Source organism: Alligator mississippiensis, chromosome 3, assembly GCF_030867095.1.
Source record: "Alligator mississippiensis isolate rAllMis1 chromosome 3, rAllMis1, whole genome shotgun sequence".
Lineage (NCBI taxonomy): Eukaryota > Metazoa > Chordata > Crocodylia > Alligatoridae > Alligator > Alligator mississippiensis.
The window spans coordinates 235,456,697-235,473,898 of record NC_081826.1 but is presented as its reverse complement, the minus strand read 5'-3'; the positions used below and the strand labels follow the sequence as shown (position 1 = coordinate 235,473,898).

The window sequence follows — 17,202 nt, the reverse complement described above, 5'->3', positions numbered from 1 at the left end:
CCTGCTCTTATCCTTTGCACACTAACAGCAGCCAAATATAAAAGTAAAAAAATGTGATAGCAATAACTTTTTCTCACTCAACCTTCTTTTACTGTTATAGTAAAAATGTATTTCCATGGATGCAAACTACATTAGATAAGACTCTTGCACCCACTCAAAAGAGAATGGAAATATAAATAAGCTATCTCCATAGTGCTTATATGAATTTGTATATATTTTCAAGTATGATTTTTATTGACAAAGATAATAAAAATGAAAGTAACAGCTACTCCACTTTACAAAGAAGCAGGTGGTATTTACTACCTTTTTATAGTGAATAGTTATCACAGTTAACTCTGTGATAAGATACTAAAGCTCACACCTACAAAAAGACATAGGCAAAGGGAAGTTCTTTATCCACAGATTGGGACAAAGGGAGTTTTCTTTGTCATGATTTTCCAGGTATAGAATCTAATTACTGGAGGTTTACCTTGAATTTGTCCCCTTCCAACTGCCACAGCAGGGAAAATAAATCTGGGGGGTCAGGTGGCCCATTGTCCTCTGTTCCCCTAACTTCTTCCACCTGCAGCTCCTTCCCCCTCCTCACCTTACTGTAAGACACTGCTCTCTCTGAGCATATGGAAGTGAGGGGCAAACCTACTTGAGACTAATTAGCTCTGCAGTAAATATCACAAGTCTACACATGTGCCCCTATTAGGTTGGAGTGAGCTAATTAACTCGGCAGCAGAAGTAAATACAAGTACTATCCTGCTACTGAGAATTTTACTCCATAGCAGCACACATTTAGATGTTGCCCCAGCTGGCTAGAGAATAAGGGTGCTTTGGTGCAGGGGCTACCTGCTGTCTAGCTCCTACAGTTCATTGGGCTGAATACAGTTCAATGGGCTGGTCCCAGCACAGTCAACAGTATTTCAAGCCATGGTGATCCTAAAGCTTCCCACTACTCAGTACATGTGTGTACTCCAGATACTCCTCCACCCCACAAGAATCCATGTACTAATTAGCCTCCTACTCATGACTGGAACCTGGTGTTCTTGTCATAACTCCTGGGATCTTACTAAAATTTTTGCGCAGATGACACAATGGGCAACCTGGTTTGGCTCCACCTCATGGAGGGTGGGGCCACACTAATCATATGCAACAGGGTGAAAGGGTGGACAACAGAGACATTCTGGGAAAACTGGTTGGGGCCCTGTTTGGTGATGTTTGCCAGACATGTAAGGCTGGTGAAGAAATAGGAATATTTATCTGTCAAAGCATATCCTCCTGGCACCATGTGGCCAGGTCAGCTAGCTCCAGCTAAGTCCTGGGTACCAGCTTTGAGCAGGCTCCTCTGCTTATATAAAATGTATGAGATCAAATCAGCTGGGCAATATATTATTGATATATTTACATTTTAAGGCAATTTGGAAGCCTACCAGTTCCTCTATCATCATAATAAAATACATACTAAATATCTATACAGCTTGGCATTTACTTTTGGCTTTTTTGTCATAGAAAAATCAGAGCAGCCCCTGCCCCTTTCATCGCCAGGATGTGCAGTGCTAAGCAGCACTGATATGCCAGTGTCCTGCCCCTGCCCCTGCCCCTTCCCCTCACTCAACCCACAGCCTTCCCCCTGCCCCAGTCCCCTCATTCTTTACCCACAGGGCCAGGTATGTGAGTGAGGAGTTTGTGGGGATGGTTTGGGAGTTTGGGGTTTGTGGGTGGATTGTGGGGGCATTGTGGGTGTGGGGGGGGCATATGGGGGGCTGCTCAGGATGGGTGGGTCACCTGCCCCCCTGCAGGGTGAACCCTCCCTGCACAGCTCATGGACTGCCCCCCCCCACAGGGGTCACAGCACCCCCGCCACAGTGTCACAGCTCCACCCCACAGGGGGGCTACTGCCTCCCTCACAGGGCCCACATGCCCCCCACCTGGCCCCAGCCCCCCACGCACCCCCCTCTCAGCCCCAGCCCCCTGCACTCACTGGCAGTAGCAGTGGCAATTGGGGCTCCTTAGGGCCTAAGGGTACAGTCCCCCAAGCAGCAGGGGGCAGCAGGGCTCAGCCCCGACCACCTGGCATCCAAGCTGCTGCTACTGTATCACAGGTGTGAGGCCCAGTTTGGCAGGGTACCAAGCAGTGCCACATGCTGTCAGGCAGCTCAAGGTTGCCAAGGCTGAGCAGTGCCAGGCCCCAGGTGACAGCCCAAGCAGCTCCAAGCTGCTCTGATTTTTGATACCCGGAACATTTTTTTTGTTCCCAGAGTGCCACTTGCAGCATTTCAAACTAGTTTAGGACACTGCAAGAAGCATGTACGCATTTGTCTGGATGCACCCATAAGGTTCAGGTATGAAACAGATATAGAGTACCTGGAGAACGTTAATGGCCAAAACTAAGTTGGTTACAGGTTTTTTGGTGTGTCCAGGGGTGGGCAATAGCTCACCAGGGGTTTTGAGGATTGAATTTCTGGACTTACATGCCTACATTTTGCCTAAATCCCACTTTAGGTACCTAAATCCCAGTGTGGATCTGGGTCTCAGCAGACCTCATGGCTCTTTAAATTACTCTTCTGCTGTCTCAAATATAATGTGTTTTATAGTAAAAATAATCCCCTAAAAGATCACCTTTAAAAATTTCATATAAACTACAAAAATAGACCTTAGATTATGTTATAAAAAGGAATTTAGAAGATGTTTCTACTGTTGGACTTCTTATGATAGGTGTAGTTAAAAAAGAAAAGAAAAAACAAAAACCACTGAGCCATTTCCTTTCTTCTAGTACATGCATATGTATTATTCCTTTCTTACAGTACATGCATATTTCTTCTAGTGAAGTGAGTGAGAATTATGGGCATCTCTAAAAACTCATTTTGCCCCACTGATTGGAATTTTTGCTGTTTTCAGCTGAGGAACAAACAAGTAAATGTTAATTTTCTTTCAAGATTACATTGTGAAGGGGTCTCAAATTTTTAGATTTCTACTAAAAATGTAGGATGCAAAATATAAACTGAGGTGTTCAAAGGGAACAGGATTTTTGTTTGTTTTATGCCTACCTACCTTTGATAATGCATTAACAATTTGGAGAAATAAATTATTGGTTGAATTATCTTCATCTGAAAAGTTTACCAATATAGAACTTTTAAGACTCCCAACAAGCCCTTTGGCAAAATAAGGGTACATTCCTAATACTTCTAGGTAAACCCACTAGAAAGGGCCATTATAAAACACGTACCAATAAATTAATCTCATATAAAAATAAGTGGGCTTATGCAATGTATTGCTTCTGTATCTATCTTAAACCTATGTTTGATAGCTATCGTATCTACCAGACCCAAGAGTATTTTCTGCATCCAAGGGCATAGATTGCGGGATGAGAAAGAGGTATGCAATGATAGGGCTTCATTTTGCCATTCTGAGGCAGATACTGCAACCACTTCTAGCCCCAACCTGACAAGTGAATAGTTTTAATTTCAATTACAAAAGCAGAAATTGGCCCACTGAGAGTGTTAATCAATTACTCACATAATTTAGCTATTCAAAGCCATACAAATTAGTAGCTGGTATTCTAATGAAATAACTCAGACTGAAAAAGAAAAAAAGACAGTGGCCAAATTGCTGTTATTATAAATATAAATAATTGAATAATCCATGTAGGAAAGTTAAGGACTACTTTGCAGTCATCTGGGAATCTGACAGTGTTTGCAACCATAGGGAACTAACAGAAATTTTTCCTTCTAAAGTTGGCATATCTCATGAAAAAAATCTCTAAAGATCCATGAGAGAACAAAGCCATCCACTACAGGCCTCAAACCAGTGCATTGCCTCTTTTTTCCAGTTCCCAGATGATGATTTTTTTCCAGAGAATGTCTCCAATCTGCTCACAAGGACTATGGTCCTACTTTATACTTGCTTGTCCTACAGGCTAAAAGAAGAAGCAGTATATCCAGCTCCATCCACTAGAACTGCAAAATTCCCTACTAAATACTCCTCTTCCTAGTCATCTAGATCTCCACAGAGCAACTTCCTTTCAAGCGGTATTTACTGAGATTTCCATCACTTTAGCAAGGACAACTAAGAGTTCTATGAGGCCAGCAAATGGAGCATGAGTTCAAAGCCTAATATGTTAATTCACAAAATCATTGATATTTCCTATCACATTTTAAGATTGTCTTCAAATCTGATCTGAAAAATCATGTTTTATTTCCATATTAAAGTGCATTGTTAAAGCATTCTTGCATGCAATCTAACCAGTTGTCTACAGTTACAAATTGTCACATTTTGTGTTGCTGAAATGCTATTAAAAATCCTGTCCTTTGCATACATATAGATTTTCATAGTTATGCAGATCATAAAAAAGATCGTTAGCAAAAATATCATAGAAGAATACAGTTTTCTGTGGAACTGAGGGCTTATTGGTTTTGATAGATATGATCCATCTTGTTTATAAAAAGAATTAAATCATTCACCAGAAAAGAATTATCTTGCTGGGATCCTATGACCCCAGCTGACTTCCTGCTCTTTGGGCAGGGGGATGGACTCGATGATCTTCTGGGGTCCCTTCCAGCCCTAATGTCTATGAAATCTATGAAAATCTATGAAACCCAGTTCTGTAATTTTCCTAAATGAGGCCTGAAGGGTAATGTGACAGAGTTTCTAAATTAGCATTTGTTTATATAGAAAGCTAATATAGTTTTTTCTAATGGGGTAGGCCTGTAATGGTGTGAACATTATGGAGTTTGTCTACACCAGTGCTGCTCAAGCTTTTGATTCTGTGGGCCAGATAAGTGGTGTGGGGCTAGTTTGCAGGCCAAAACAGGCCCCATAGTGCCTTGGCTAAACCCCTTGCTCCAGGATAAAGTCCTGGGGTCCAGTGCTGTCCCCTCTTTGCCGTGCATACCAAGATTGGGCCCTGGGGTACAGCACTGCCCCCTCCCAGCTCTATGGGCCAGTACTGGGTCACGTGGGGCCTGGGACTACCCCTCATGGTCCCAGGTGCTGGATTGGATCCTGGGATGCAGCACTGCCCCTGCCCAACCCCACATGCCAGGATTGGATGCTGATTCAGTTACTGCTCCCCACTGTCACATTTTTGGACCTGTAGGGAGAGCTGCAGGCTGGATGGTCCAGTGCCAGGGACCTGATCTGGTTCATGGGCCAGGGGTTGAGCATCCCTGGCCTACACTACTGAACAGCAGGAATAATAACACTTATGGAAATATGCAAATGTAAAATTGGTGCAGGGAAACTAAGAATCAGGCACATATGGGCTCAGAAATACTGCAGGGCCACAACTTTCAATGTAAGTGCATTACAGCCCTGGATACCATCAGATCATTGAAAAGCCCCTGATATTTGAGCCAAAATGTAGGTATTATTAAAAAAATGTTTCCACTTAATAAGAAAAAAGGAAACAAATCTTTATACAAATAACTAATTGTTACTGACACATTGCAAGAATGAGTTAGAACATTTTAAATAACTTCACTGTTAGTTTTTAAAGACATGACATTGATTATCCAACTTTCCTTGACACAATTAAAACATTGTGCCAAGGAAAATAGGCTAATCAGTGTCATGTTCCTGAATGTTTTACTACAGGAACTTAGGAAATTTAAAAAACAACAACAACAACAAACAAGCAAAAAATAAACAACCCCCAAAACATTTTTATTTGAGCAGTTTGTTACATTATTTGAAATTTAGGTAATGACACTTTTTATTTAATAAAATGAATCATTTTGGCCTAAAGGTGGCCCTTTACTTTTTTGCATTTTTTAAAAGTATACTTATTTGATAATTTTTGCAAAAAAAAAAAAGGGGGGGGGATGACATTCTAATAGCACAGGGGAATATATTAGCAAGACAAACTATGAAGTGTTTGCAGTATTGATCCCTCTCACCAATTATTTTTATTAACACAGACCTGATGGAGAACTATATGACTTTATGTTTGAGTTTCACAAGTATTATCTTCTTTTACTTCCCACTGCGAGTAATACCGAGGTTGTGAATTTATATAAATAATCGTTCCCTTAAAAAATAGCTGTTTGTCTCATCTTAAAAAAAAGGTTCTGCACTGAAAACTAACCATAAATAGGAACCATCCACTCCCTATTCTGGTAAAACTCAAAGACTTCAATGGGCATTCAGCCTTACCAGGGAATACAGCATCGAATGCAAGACAATCTTTCATAAGCAGAGCCAAAAAAGAAACTGTATGGCAACCCTGCCATGAAATGGGTATGCGACTTCTCCCACATAAACAGCTAGAAAGAGTAAGACACAAAACTATTTCTAGTGGCATAGATGATGAATGACAACCAAGTCAAGGGAAGATTCCAATTTCAGCTAAACAAGTCAGAACTAAGTCACTGCATTTAAAATAAAGTGCAACTAAGGAATTTGTTTTGTGGCTTCCTGGTAAAGAGGAAGTGGAGAAGAGGTCTATGACCAGCTGTGCTCACTTCATAGATGAACAACAAAGAAGACCATAAGATAATATTCCTAGCTTTTTGTTGCCATTCATAGGAACTTTCCTTGCATACTGTCATGAAAGGAAGGGAGAACTGGGAGAACTGTTGTACAGAAGCCAGGGAAATAAGCCTGTAGACCCATGGATTAAAAGAGCTCTCTGTCCCAGCACTGAAGCTATCTATGTTTCTGGCTAACACTTCCATATTGCCAGTCCTGCCCTGTTCTTAACAGGCTGACTAACAGATACTTTGGTACCTCTCTCTGCTGCTTTTTTCAGCCAAGTAACAACAAAAGAAACTCAACAGGGACGTATCTACACATCACCCCATGCTGTACCTGGAAGTGAAGGATACATGCCCACCTGATTCCACAGTACAAACATCAAATCCTGGAAATAAAGTAACAAAGACACTGTAAAACTGTGCTGAGTGCATACCCACCCATTCCTCTCATGGTCTTTTTCTCAGTTGTATTTATTAGTGTACATTCCAGGCTGTTCTAATAAGTAGCTGTTAGGGCTGTGCAAAGCTTCGGTCCTGGATTTGATTTGGCAGAGATTCAGCCTGATTTAGTGGCTGAGTCTCTGAATCTAAACTGAATCAACAGACCCTTTAATCTCTCTAAATCAAATCAGAACCCTCCGAATCGATTCGGAGAGATTCGATGATTCAAACATAGACACAGCTTTAAATGTTTTTTCTACATACCTCAAAGTATGAGGCAGCTCATGAATGCCGAGATGGTGGGGCAGATGGAGCATCCCACAGAAATGTGGGGGGCTCCCCCGCACGCTTGACAGTGGATCAGAAGCACTGGGTCTGCCAGGGAGTGCATGGGGGTAGTGGGGGCCAAGCCCCCTGGCTCGACAACTGGTTCCTCCTGGGTCTGGAGGGGCACCCAGGGTCCCCCTGCAGCCAATCGTCAAGCTGGGGAAGCCCCCCCTTTACACTCAGCAGCAGACCCAGAAGTGGGCCAGAAGTACTTCCGGTCCACTTCTGGGTTCACCACCGAGCATGCGGTGGAAGGGGGGGGTGGGGGGGCGCGCTCCTGTGGGATGCTCCATCCACCCCAGCATCACAGCATTCACTAGTTGCACCTGGTTCCTTGACGTATATAGAAAAAACATTTAAAGCTGTGTCTATGGCTGAATCACTGATTCTCTGAAGCAGCATCACATCTTCAGATTTGGATTTGGCTGAATCAAATAGGGGACAGTGATCCAAATCAACAAATTTAATCATTGTGCCCGATTTGGGCCAAATCTAAATCTGAATCAAATATGGCCCCATTTTGCACACCCCTAGCAGCCGTGTTTTCTCATTTCCAGGATCTGATGAAAGCAGAGTGGGATTGAATGGATGGGGCAAACTCCATGGTGATGCTCTTCAGTGGTGGTGGCTACAGAGATCAAAGAAATCAATAAGGCAGGCTTCCTGGAGTTCTGATCTCTGGAGCAGTGTTAACTGCTACTCTGGTTTCCATGGATCTGCTGTGCAGCATGCCATGGAAAAGAGGATACTTCAGATTGCTCTGCCAGTTTCAGTAGCCTTCCATTAGTGGAAAGAGAAGGATTTGGCTCCTAACCTCACCAGCCATAGCAAACAAGACTATTATTGGGACTTCTGCTTGTGTTCTGTTTAATGTAGTTCTGTAGGAATTCTGACTTTGAACCTCCCCCCCCCCCCGTATTTACCTCATAAGACGTTCAATCACAAAGGAAGTATCATTAGAAGAATAGCTCAGCTTGGAGTCTCAGACCTACTAATTAACCCTGGTTTCATCTTTCTGATTTTTTTGTGTTAAATTCAATTGATTTTTAAAAGCTGTGTGGTTTGCTTATTGGAATTGCTTTATAATTAACCTTCCTGGCAGTGGCTACAGACAGAAAAGAAATCATTTTAATCAATTAAACCCCTCATTTGCAGGTCCGACTTCAATCCCAAACACTGCTGGATATTGATTACCTCAACTATTTTGTCAATAATACATGTATAATTACATAAAATGTTCCATAAAACCATTAAAACAATGCATAAGGATATCATGCAATTGTCCAAGGAATTTATAGTACCTCCAAATTATAGTGCTATAATCTGATATTTGACTCAGCAATACAAGAGTTAAAAGCACTTTCATTGTGTTTGTCCTCAGAAAATGGACAACACCAAAAAAGCACTTGATCTGCCTAAGAACTGCTTAAGTCAAAATCTGAATTTAAAGGTCACATAAGACATGCAACTGCTTAAGAATGCAGATATTATAGTGAACCTAGTATTTACATAATATGTGCACATGAAGCTTTGAATCCTCATGAGATGTCTGAGCAGTAGCCATCACTCAGAGAAGTTTAATAGGGCATGAAATCAGCAGAAAAGCAATTTCTTTTTCAAACACCACATTACCTTTTTTATGACCCAAAAAATGCACAAATGACCAGGAAAAGAAGAAAGTTTCCTTGAAATTTGCTCATAATGTTGTACACACTGTGATATAGTCTAGATAAGACTAATGGCTAAATTCTGCTTTCTGTAACCTCTATTAAAAGACCATTTTAATTGCATAAGAAGAAAAAAAAATCAATGCTACATGAAATTATTGCAAAACTGTCTGTTTATAAGACAGAATAGTGCATATGGGCAAATAATTTGACCAAACCAGATCAGATTAGTAAAACTAATGTCCTGTCTCTGGACACTTGAACAACTTAGCAATGGTGGTCACTGAGCACATCTACATGAGATATTTACTGCAGAGCTGACTAACTGGCTCCAGAATAAAAAAATCACCATTTACACGTGCAACCCTATAAGGTCATAGTAGACAACACCGCCACAGGCTAGCCCAGCTAAACACAAGTAGTACCCTGCAACAGAATTGTTTCATGCCCTGCAGCACACGTGTAGACAGTGATGGGGATGGCTGGGGCATGAGGGTGCAGTCCCTATGCTGAGGCACCCTAATGCCATAGCCAGTCCCACCTGCTGCACATGGAACTGGCCAGACAACCCTGGGCTGGCATGCTGACTGGGTTCCCCTGCCAAGCCAAGATGCTCTGACCAGGCTCCATGTCCTGCATGCAAATAAACTCTGGAACAATATGTTCTGGTGTTTTTATTTATTCTGGGTGTATATTCAAATGGTGCACCCAGGACCAAAAAGCTGTGCAGCAATAAGGTCCAGAGTGTGTGTATGTGTGCATTAACAGCACATGTAGATGTGCACACTGGAAAGAAAGCAAAGGCAACTTCTTCCCACAGCCATCAGGATTTTAAGAATTAATTTCCCTTATTAATTAACAGGTAAAGTGGGAAATATCAAAATAAGTTATGAAAGCACTTAGCCTGCTTTCCACTACATCTGAATTTTATTTTTTCAAACCAGAGTGCTCTGGATTGGAATTAAATGCAGGAAAACAGTGTACAGACTTGTTTGACAAAGAATGAATATTTTAAAATGTGACTATAAGCTTTGAGGTACAGAGCATCTTTTTTCCTATGTTTGTAAAACACTTATCACAATCGGTCCCTAAAACTAACTTGGGTTCCTGAGCATTAGTGTCATACAAATAACTAACAGCTCAATTTTGCAGACTTATGTGGATTTGTAGTTGTAAATCTAATAAAGTTAGGTAAAGTCTCAGTGAAGATCATCATTGTACCTATCAGAACTCTATAAACTTCCGTATCCCTCACAAGGAAAAATACTGTGGTTGTTCAAATCACAAAGGGCCCTTGTCTATCAGAAATGAAAACCCCTTTCTTCCAAAACAACTTAATGAACTCATTTAGTCCGTTAAACATAAAATTGTGCTTTTTATTTGTCCCCATTAGCTTATCCTTTCAAGTTCAGGATACCACTTCAGAAGAGCTTTCTGAAGTTATGTCTCTATCTTATTAAAATCTCTCAGAATTTCTAATAATATGACTTTAGAAGGATGTTATGATATAAGCACTAATGCAAGGGTTTTAGTGACTTTGCTGACTAACACTCTAAGTGTTAAAGTCTAATTAAAAAAATATACTTTCATACAAATGATTGTTTAATGCAGGGGTGGACAACCTGTAGCACAGGTGCAAAAACTGGCATAGGCAGTCTCTGTGTATGGCACACAGCAGATAAGGGAGGGGGAAGTCAGCACAGTGGCAGAGGCAGGTCAGGTAGCAGAAAGCAGAGCAGCAGACTAGGCAGGAGAAGGGAAATGGAGAGGCACTCAAGGAGGATGTAGGGCTTAATTTGTGGCATGCCTGCCAGAAAGATTACCACCCCCCCAGATTTAATGTAAAAGATGCATATTCCAAATCAAATAGCATTAGTTCAAATGAGAGGAGACAGAGGTTAATATTTATCTGTTTAGAGGCTTAAACAAGAATTTGTAGAAATACAAAGAGCATGTTTACTCAAACCTAAGATAAGATGCATGTCCCTCAAGCAACACAGGGAAAAAGCCCCTCATCTTACATTCATGTACCAAGTGGAGGAGAGGGCAGGTGGCTGCTGCAGCTCTAACTCTGAGCCTAAGCCCAAGTCAAGGCTAGAATTTGGCTCATAGCAGATATCACCATTCCACTTGCCCTCTAATTTTGGCATTGATGCCTACACAGTCAGATGGGTTGCAAATTGGCTGAGGGTTTGTACTCAGAGAGTGGTGGTGGATGGGTCATTTTCGATCTGGAGGGAAGTGGGTAGTGGGGTCCCCCAGGGCTCAGTCCTCGGGCCTGCACTGTTCAATTTCTTTATTAGCGACTTGGACAGCAGGGTAAAGATCAGCCTGCTTAAATTCTCAGGCAACACCAAGATCTGGGGTGACATGGGCATGCTGGAAGGGAAGGACAGATTACAGCAGGACCTGGACAGGTTACAGGGGTGGGCAAATGAAAGTAGGATGGGATTCAATACTGACAAGTGCAGGGTGCTGCACTTGGGCAGTAGGAACCAGCAGCAAACCTATAGGCTGGGGAACTCCCTTCTCAAAAGCACGGTGGCAGAAAGAGATCTTGAAGTCATTATTGACTCCAAGATGAACATGAGCCAACAATGCAAGAACACGGTCAGTAGGGCTAACTGTACCTTGTCCTGCATTCACAGATGCATCACGAGCAGGTCCAAGGAGGTGATCCTCTCCCTCTATGCAACACTGGTCAGGCCACAGCTGAAGTACTGCATCCAGTTCTGGGCGCTGCACTTCAGGAGGGATGTGGACAGCATTGAGAGGGTCCAGAGGAGGGCCACTCGCATGATCTGGGGACAGCAGGGCAGACTCTTTGAGGCGAGGCTACGGGACCTGAACCTGTTCAGCCTTCACAAGAGAAGCCTGAGGGGGAACCTGGTGGCCATCTATAAACTTACTAGGGGGGACCAGCGGGGTTTGGGAGAGACCTTGTTCCCCTGAGCGCCTCCTGGAGTAACAAGGAATAACTGCCATAAGTTGCTAGAGAGTAGGTTTAAACTAGACATTAGGAGGCACTACTTCACAGTCAGGGTGGCTAGGAACTGGAACCAACTTCCAAGGGAAGTGGTGATGGCTCCTATCCTGGGGGTCTTTAAGAGGAGGCTCGACATTTACCTGACTGGGGTCATTTGAGCTCAGTTTTCTCTCCTGCCCAGGGCAGGGGGTTGGACTAGAAGATCTACAAGGTCCCTTTTGACCCTACATCTATGAATCTATTAATCTTCTGCACCCTCTCCCCTGCCCTTACTGTCAGGTGAAGCTTGAATCCAGCTCAGGCTGGATTCCCTCCCAGGCACAGAGCACATAGAAAATCTATCCCCTGCCTGCTGATACTGCTGTGTGGCCTGGCAAGGGTCATGCTTCCATGTGCTGAGCTCCATGACCTGGGAGGAAATAAAGTCCAAGCAGCATTTGACAGATATGGGGGGGAGACAAGAAGAGGCAGATAGTGTGATGAGAAAGGAAGGAAGGGGCATAGATTAAAGGGAGTGGGTGGTGGTGGGGGTGAGCAGAGACTGTAGGGAGTGAGGGGGAAGTAGCAGAGATTGTTGGGAGCAGGGGGGAAGGCAGCAGCTGTGGGGAGCTGGCTGTGCAGGTGGCGGAGGACAGAAAAGCTGCAGGGAGAAGTGGGAGGCAGAGAGTAAGGGGCTTCCTCACCCCCCCCCCCCCCGCCACTGCTTTCCCTGCTGTAGCAATTGTTGGAAGAACAAATTCAAGACAATCCTCTGATAATTAGATTCTATACCAGGAAACCTATAACACATTAATAACTTTTCCATATATAGAATCTTATTGTTGGGTGGGTCATCTTAAATACATGGTTGTCTTAGATTCAAGTAAATATAGTAATAATAGGAAATGATCCTAAATGTCACAGTCCCACTGTGTACTTCAAGTCTTTGCAGTCCTTGATGCGCAACCATCAAGCTATGTTCCAGGGCAAAGATATGGAATCTTGGTGTTTTAACAAAACAAATTCAAGCAAATAAGCAAGGAAAATCATATAATTAAATAAGATACTTGCACAGACACCACTTTTTGTAGTTAACACTTGCTTGTTTTTATTTCAGCAGTAACTCAAACAGGATTTCCTCTTTCCATTTCAAATGTTGTATGATGTTAAAATGTTTAACTGACTACTAAGCTTTTATCTATAATAGATTAGATCTTTTGACAAGTCTCTCTCTCTCTCTCTCTCTCTCTGCTGCAGTGCATTTGTGGGTACATTTCCTTTTTCCATTTTGCTACTATGTATTCTTCACTTGCTTTTATCTTCAGCTGAGGGCTCTGTTATTTACCATAGTTTGTTTACTATGTGCTAGCTCATACAGACTTGTGCTCAAGATAAGGGTGTGCCTGCACTCGGCCAAAACTAACTTTCTACAAATAAAAAGGTCGGCCTCTTCACAAAATAGTTTTTGGTAATACTACACCAGAAAAATGCCTTTCAGGTGTGCACACATCATCATGTACTTTACTTAAAAAAAATAAAAATCAACAGAAGTAAACCAAAATAAATGTAGAATTATAATGCACTAAATAGTCTTTAGAATTCTTAAGTCACAGTGTGCAATTTATACTTACTACTTGAATTGACAATCAGGGTTAGCTTTGCATTTGTTTCAACCAGTATAAATTACTCAAGAAGCCTGTGTGAGAGACATGTAGCCATTTACGTTGCACAAGTAGCACTAGAGATTTGGAAAATCCCACTGATTCCTATATTAAAGGATAATATAAACTCATTTAAGCCTGCCTGCTAATTGATGTGGGAATTGGCTAATCTTGGCTTTCTGTCCCTCTTTGGGACTCCTTACATTTTTTACTCACAGACTGCCCTAGCTAGCCTCTGCTTAGCTTTTCACACCTCATTAAGGCTCCTTAAATTGTTATTGGGAGTATCTTGCTTCTAACTGCATTCTTAATAGGACCCATTCAGTTTCTGGGCAGCAGAGCAATGGTTTTCAACCTTTTCTCATTTGTGGATGCCTAAATTTTTTTTTAAAGAAATGCAGACCTCTTTGAATTGTAACTGTGACTATTCACGTACTTTTGATTGATCATAGTCACTTTAGACATAGTCTGAGGACCCCCAAGGGTTGGTGGACCACAGCCTGAAAACCACTGTGGTAGAGTACTCGCAACAGTTAAGATGAACTAAAAGAATTAACATTCCTGCCCTCCCCCAGAAATTTTTTTATTGGCAGACAAGCCTATTGTTTAACAACAAACCTCATTGTTAAACAAGACTGTATTATCTAAGCTAGTCGTGGAAGCTAGAAAAGTTTTTATTTAGAGTAATTTAGTAAACTTCCTATTGTGTAGATTTAAATTTACTTCAGTTTTTAGGTTGGAGGCTTATTACTAGGAGAATGTAAAACTTTATTTCAGGCATTTTTTTAAATGTACTATATTCTCTTCCTTTGTATGTCATATGCTCCCAAATAAGAGATGCACCTTGTTTTTCAGAGACAGAATATAAGGAAAAAATTGATTTTTCCAGAGTCATGTCCAAATGTGTGACAGAATAAATCCTCCTGGAAAGTGAAAACGTAGTGTCCAGGAAGTGTAGCATCCCAGGAGACAGTTGGGAAGGAAACTATCTGATGTGTCAGGAGCCATTTTGTTGCAAAAGCAATAGCAAAAATGTTACTTCTTTATTGTATATAGTTCTGTAAAGAATGAAGAGCTGTTTTTACACCACAAGCCTTATCACCTACAGACCACAAGGAGCAGCTCATCCTTTCAGAGTTGGCTTAATTGCTACTTCAGGCACAAGCTACAGCTCTCAGCCAAAAGTTACTGCAACTGGGAGAGAGTTAACACAGGACTCCACCAATCTTCTTGGTGGGGACGGAGAGAAGTGGGGGCCCTTTTGGCAACCAGAGTACAGTGTCTGCTTTCTTCTGTTCTTCTCTGCTTCTATTTAGTGAAGAAAAATCAGCTTCCCCACTTAAGGGGTGATTTTGGGGATGAACGGCTGTATGTGGTATGTGACTAAATATGTTAATACAAACTTTGAGAATAATCTTTACCTATCAGCTTCTACCATTGCTATAATATATAAAGTGTTCTGCTTGAAATATACACATAAGATAAATATAATAAATTAACACCATAATATTTTCTGTTTAACATGAAAGAGATGGTATTCTTTTCCTAGACTAAACTTGTATTTAATATTACACCTGATTACTATGAACATGCAACTTTTTTCCCCAAAGCAGGTAAAGTACATCTTCTGGACATTAAAAAGAATATTTACTTTAAAAGTATTGAAATCTTTCTTTATTCTAGTTTTAAATTTGACACATGAAGTAAAATTTAATTGCTTGCATCTCACTGTAGAAGCCAATGGAGTTAGACTATAAACATTTTTAAACCTTTTGTTTTCATTGCATGATCTTTCATATTATTCAAGAAAACTGTAAAGAATACTTAATAATGATGATTTTGTGTTGCTTACTGTAACATGCAACACAATGCAGCCAGTAGGTCAGACAGAAAGTAGATAATTAAAATCCAAAAGGAGAGCACTGAATTAAACAGCCAAGCACACTTTTCTAAAAGCAAAATCTCATTGTAGGATCATGCTAACTGTGACTTGGTGATAGTGGCCTAAATTCAAAGAAGTGACTAGCAATTTTGGGTGATTCAGTTTTGGCTTCCCAACTTATGATTCTGTAGAGATGCCTTATTATCAGGCCCTTCTGAGCTAGCTCAGCCTGACCCCCGTGCAGACTGGACAGTTAAAGCAGTCAAAATTACTAGTCACTTTTGATAATTTAAGCTGTTTCTACAGATGGAAATGGAAACAGATGTTTTGAAATTGAAACTGAACTTATTTATTCAGATCTATGCACACATGCTTAAACAAACCACACCAATCCATATGCTCTAAGCACCCTGAACACAACTTGAAAATTCAACAAAATCAAAGCCCAAATATAACTAAAGTGCAGCAGCACAATTAAAAAAATACAACAAACAAACACATACTGTCAGAAAACTCAATACCAAAATTAAACTTCTCCTCTTACCAGTACTTCAAACATGTTCAAATGGCTATGTTTACTCACTTAACGCCATCAAAGGTTCCCATCATTTGGAAGATGATTGAATTCTGAATCCACGGCCTCCACATATGGCATCCACAGAAACCCCTTTTATGTGTACCAGTGGGCACATGACAATTTACACATTTCCAAAGGCCAGCTATACTCTCAAACAAGCACTTTAAAACATCACTAAAACATACCAAAATAGTACCTCATCAAATTAAGTACTATCTTGAAACATAATTTTTGATCACATGTACAGGGTCAGAAAATAAGAGACATGTTGGGGTTGAGGCTAGAGCTGGACTGATCCTCAACTTTCCATGAAAGGCTGCTAGGACCCCACTGATGTTGGAGCCCAAATCACCTCTACTCTGAGGACACAAAGAAAGGTTAAGAGGCTTTGGGAGCTGTTGCCACTTTTCTACCATATTCACCTTTCCTCTCTGGCTCTCTGCTCTCCCCCTATCTTTACCACCAGACCCTGCGAGGGAGAGGAGGGAGCTGAGAGTGGAAATTCAAATGGCTGCAGCCTGCTCTAGTGTCCGCCAGAATGCTCCAGCCAGGAACAGCACAAGGATATATGTGTACCTGCTTGGCTGAAGCATTTCCAAGTGTTTCAGCTGAAAACACATCAATTGTTACATCTGTCCACACCTGCTTACACTTCCCATCTGACCTCTTCTGTGGTGGTATGAGAGAAAAAGAAGGGCAGTTTCTCAGGCAGGCCCTAAAACTTTTACAACTGTTGACTTGACTGGGATGGTTGAGTCCGGGATGATCCTACTTTAAGTAGTGGGCTGGATTATGACCTCCTGAGATCCCTCTCAGCCCTATTTTCATGTGATCCTGCAATTCTATGTTTGGGTAAAAACAAACATGTAAAATACTATGCAACTCACAGGAAGCTACTACTACTCTTGAAGCATGGATTGAATGTGTGTTTGACATAATACTCATTCGACACTTAACAAATGAGTTGACATCCTGTACCCATCTGGATAGCCCCCTGTGGAATACATCACAATAGTCTAATCTTGAAATGACAACACATGGATGACAGTTACAAGAGTCACATCATGTCTATACTCAGTTATGGGTTTGAAAAATAATCTCTCACCTCCCCATGCAAAGTACCATTAACCATATACATAACTTTTCACAACTTCTACTTTTCTGATTAGTTGACTGGCTCAAATAGTAGGCTTCATTCAGGAGGACAAACCCTTGGGATAAGAA

The 17,202-nt window shown here is 41.4% G+C and overlaps 1 protein-coding gene across 1 annotated transcript in view; it reads right to left on the bottom strand.

Annotated features, from left to right (window-relative positions):
* The window catches only part of ST8SIA4 (ST8 alpha-N-acetyl-neuraminide alpha-2,8-sialyltransferase 4), a 123,870-nt gene that overhangs the window by 52,193 nt on the left and 54,475 nt on the right, over window positions 1-17,202 (bottom strand). The window lies entirely within an intron of this gene.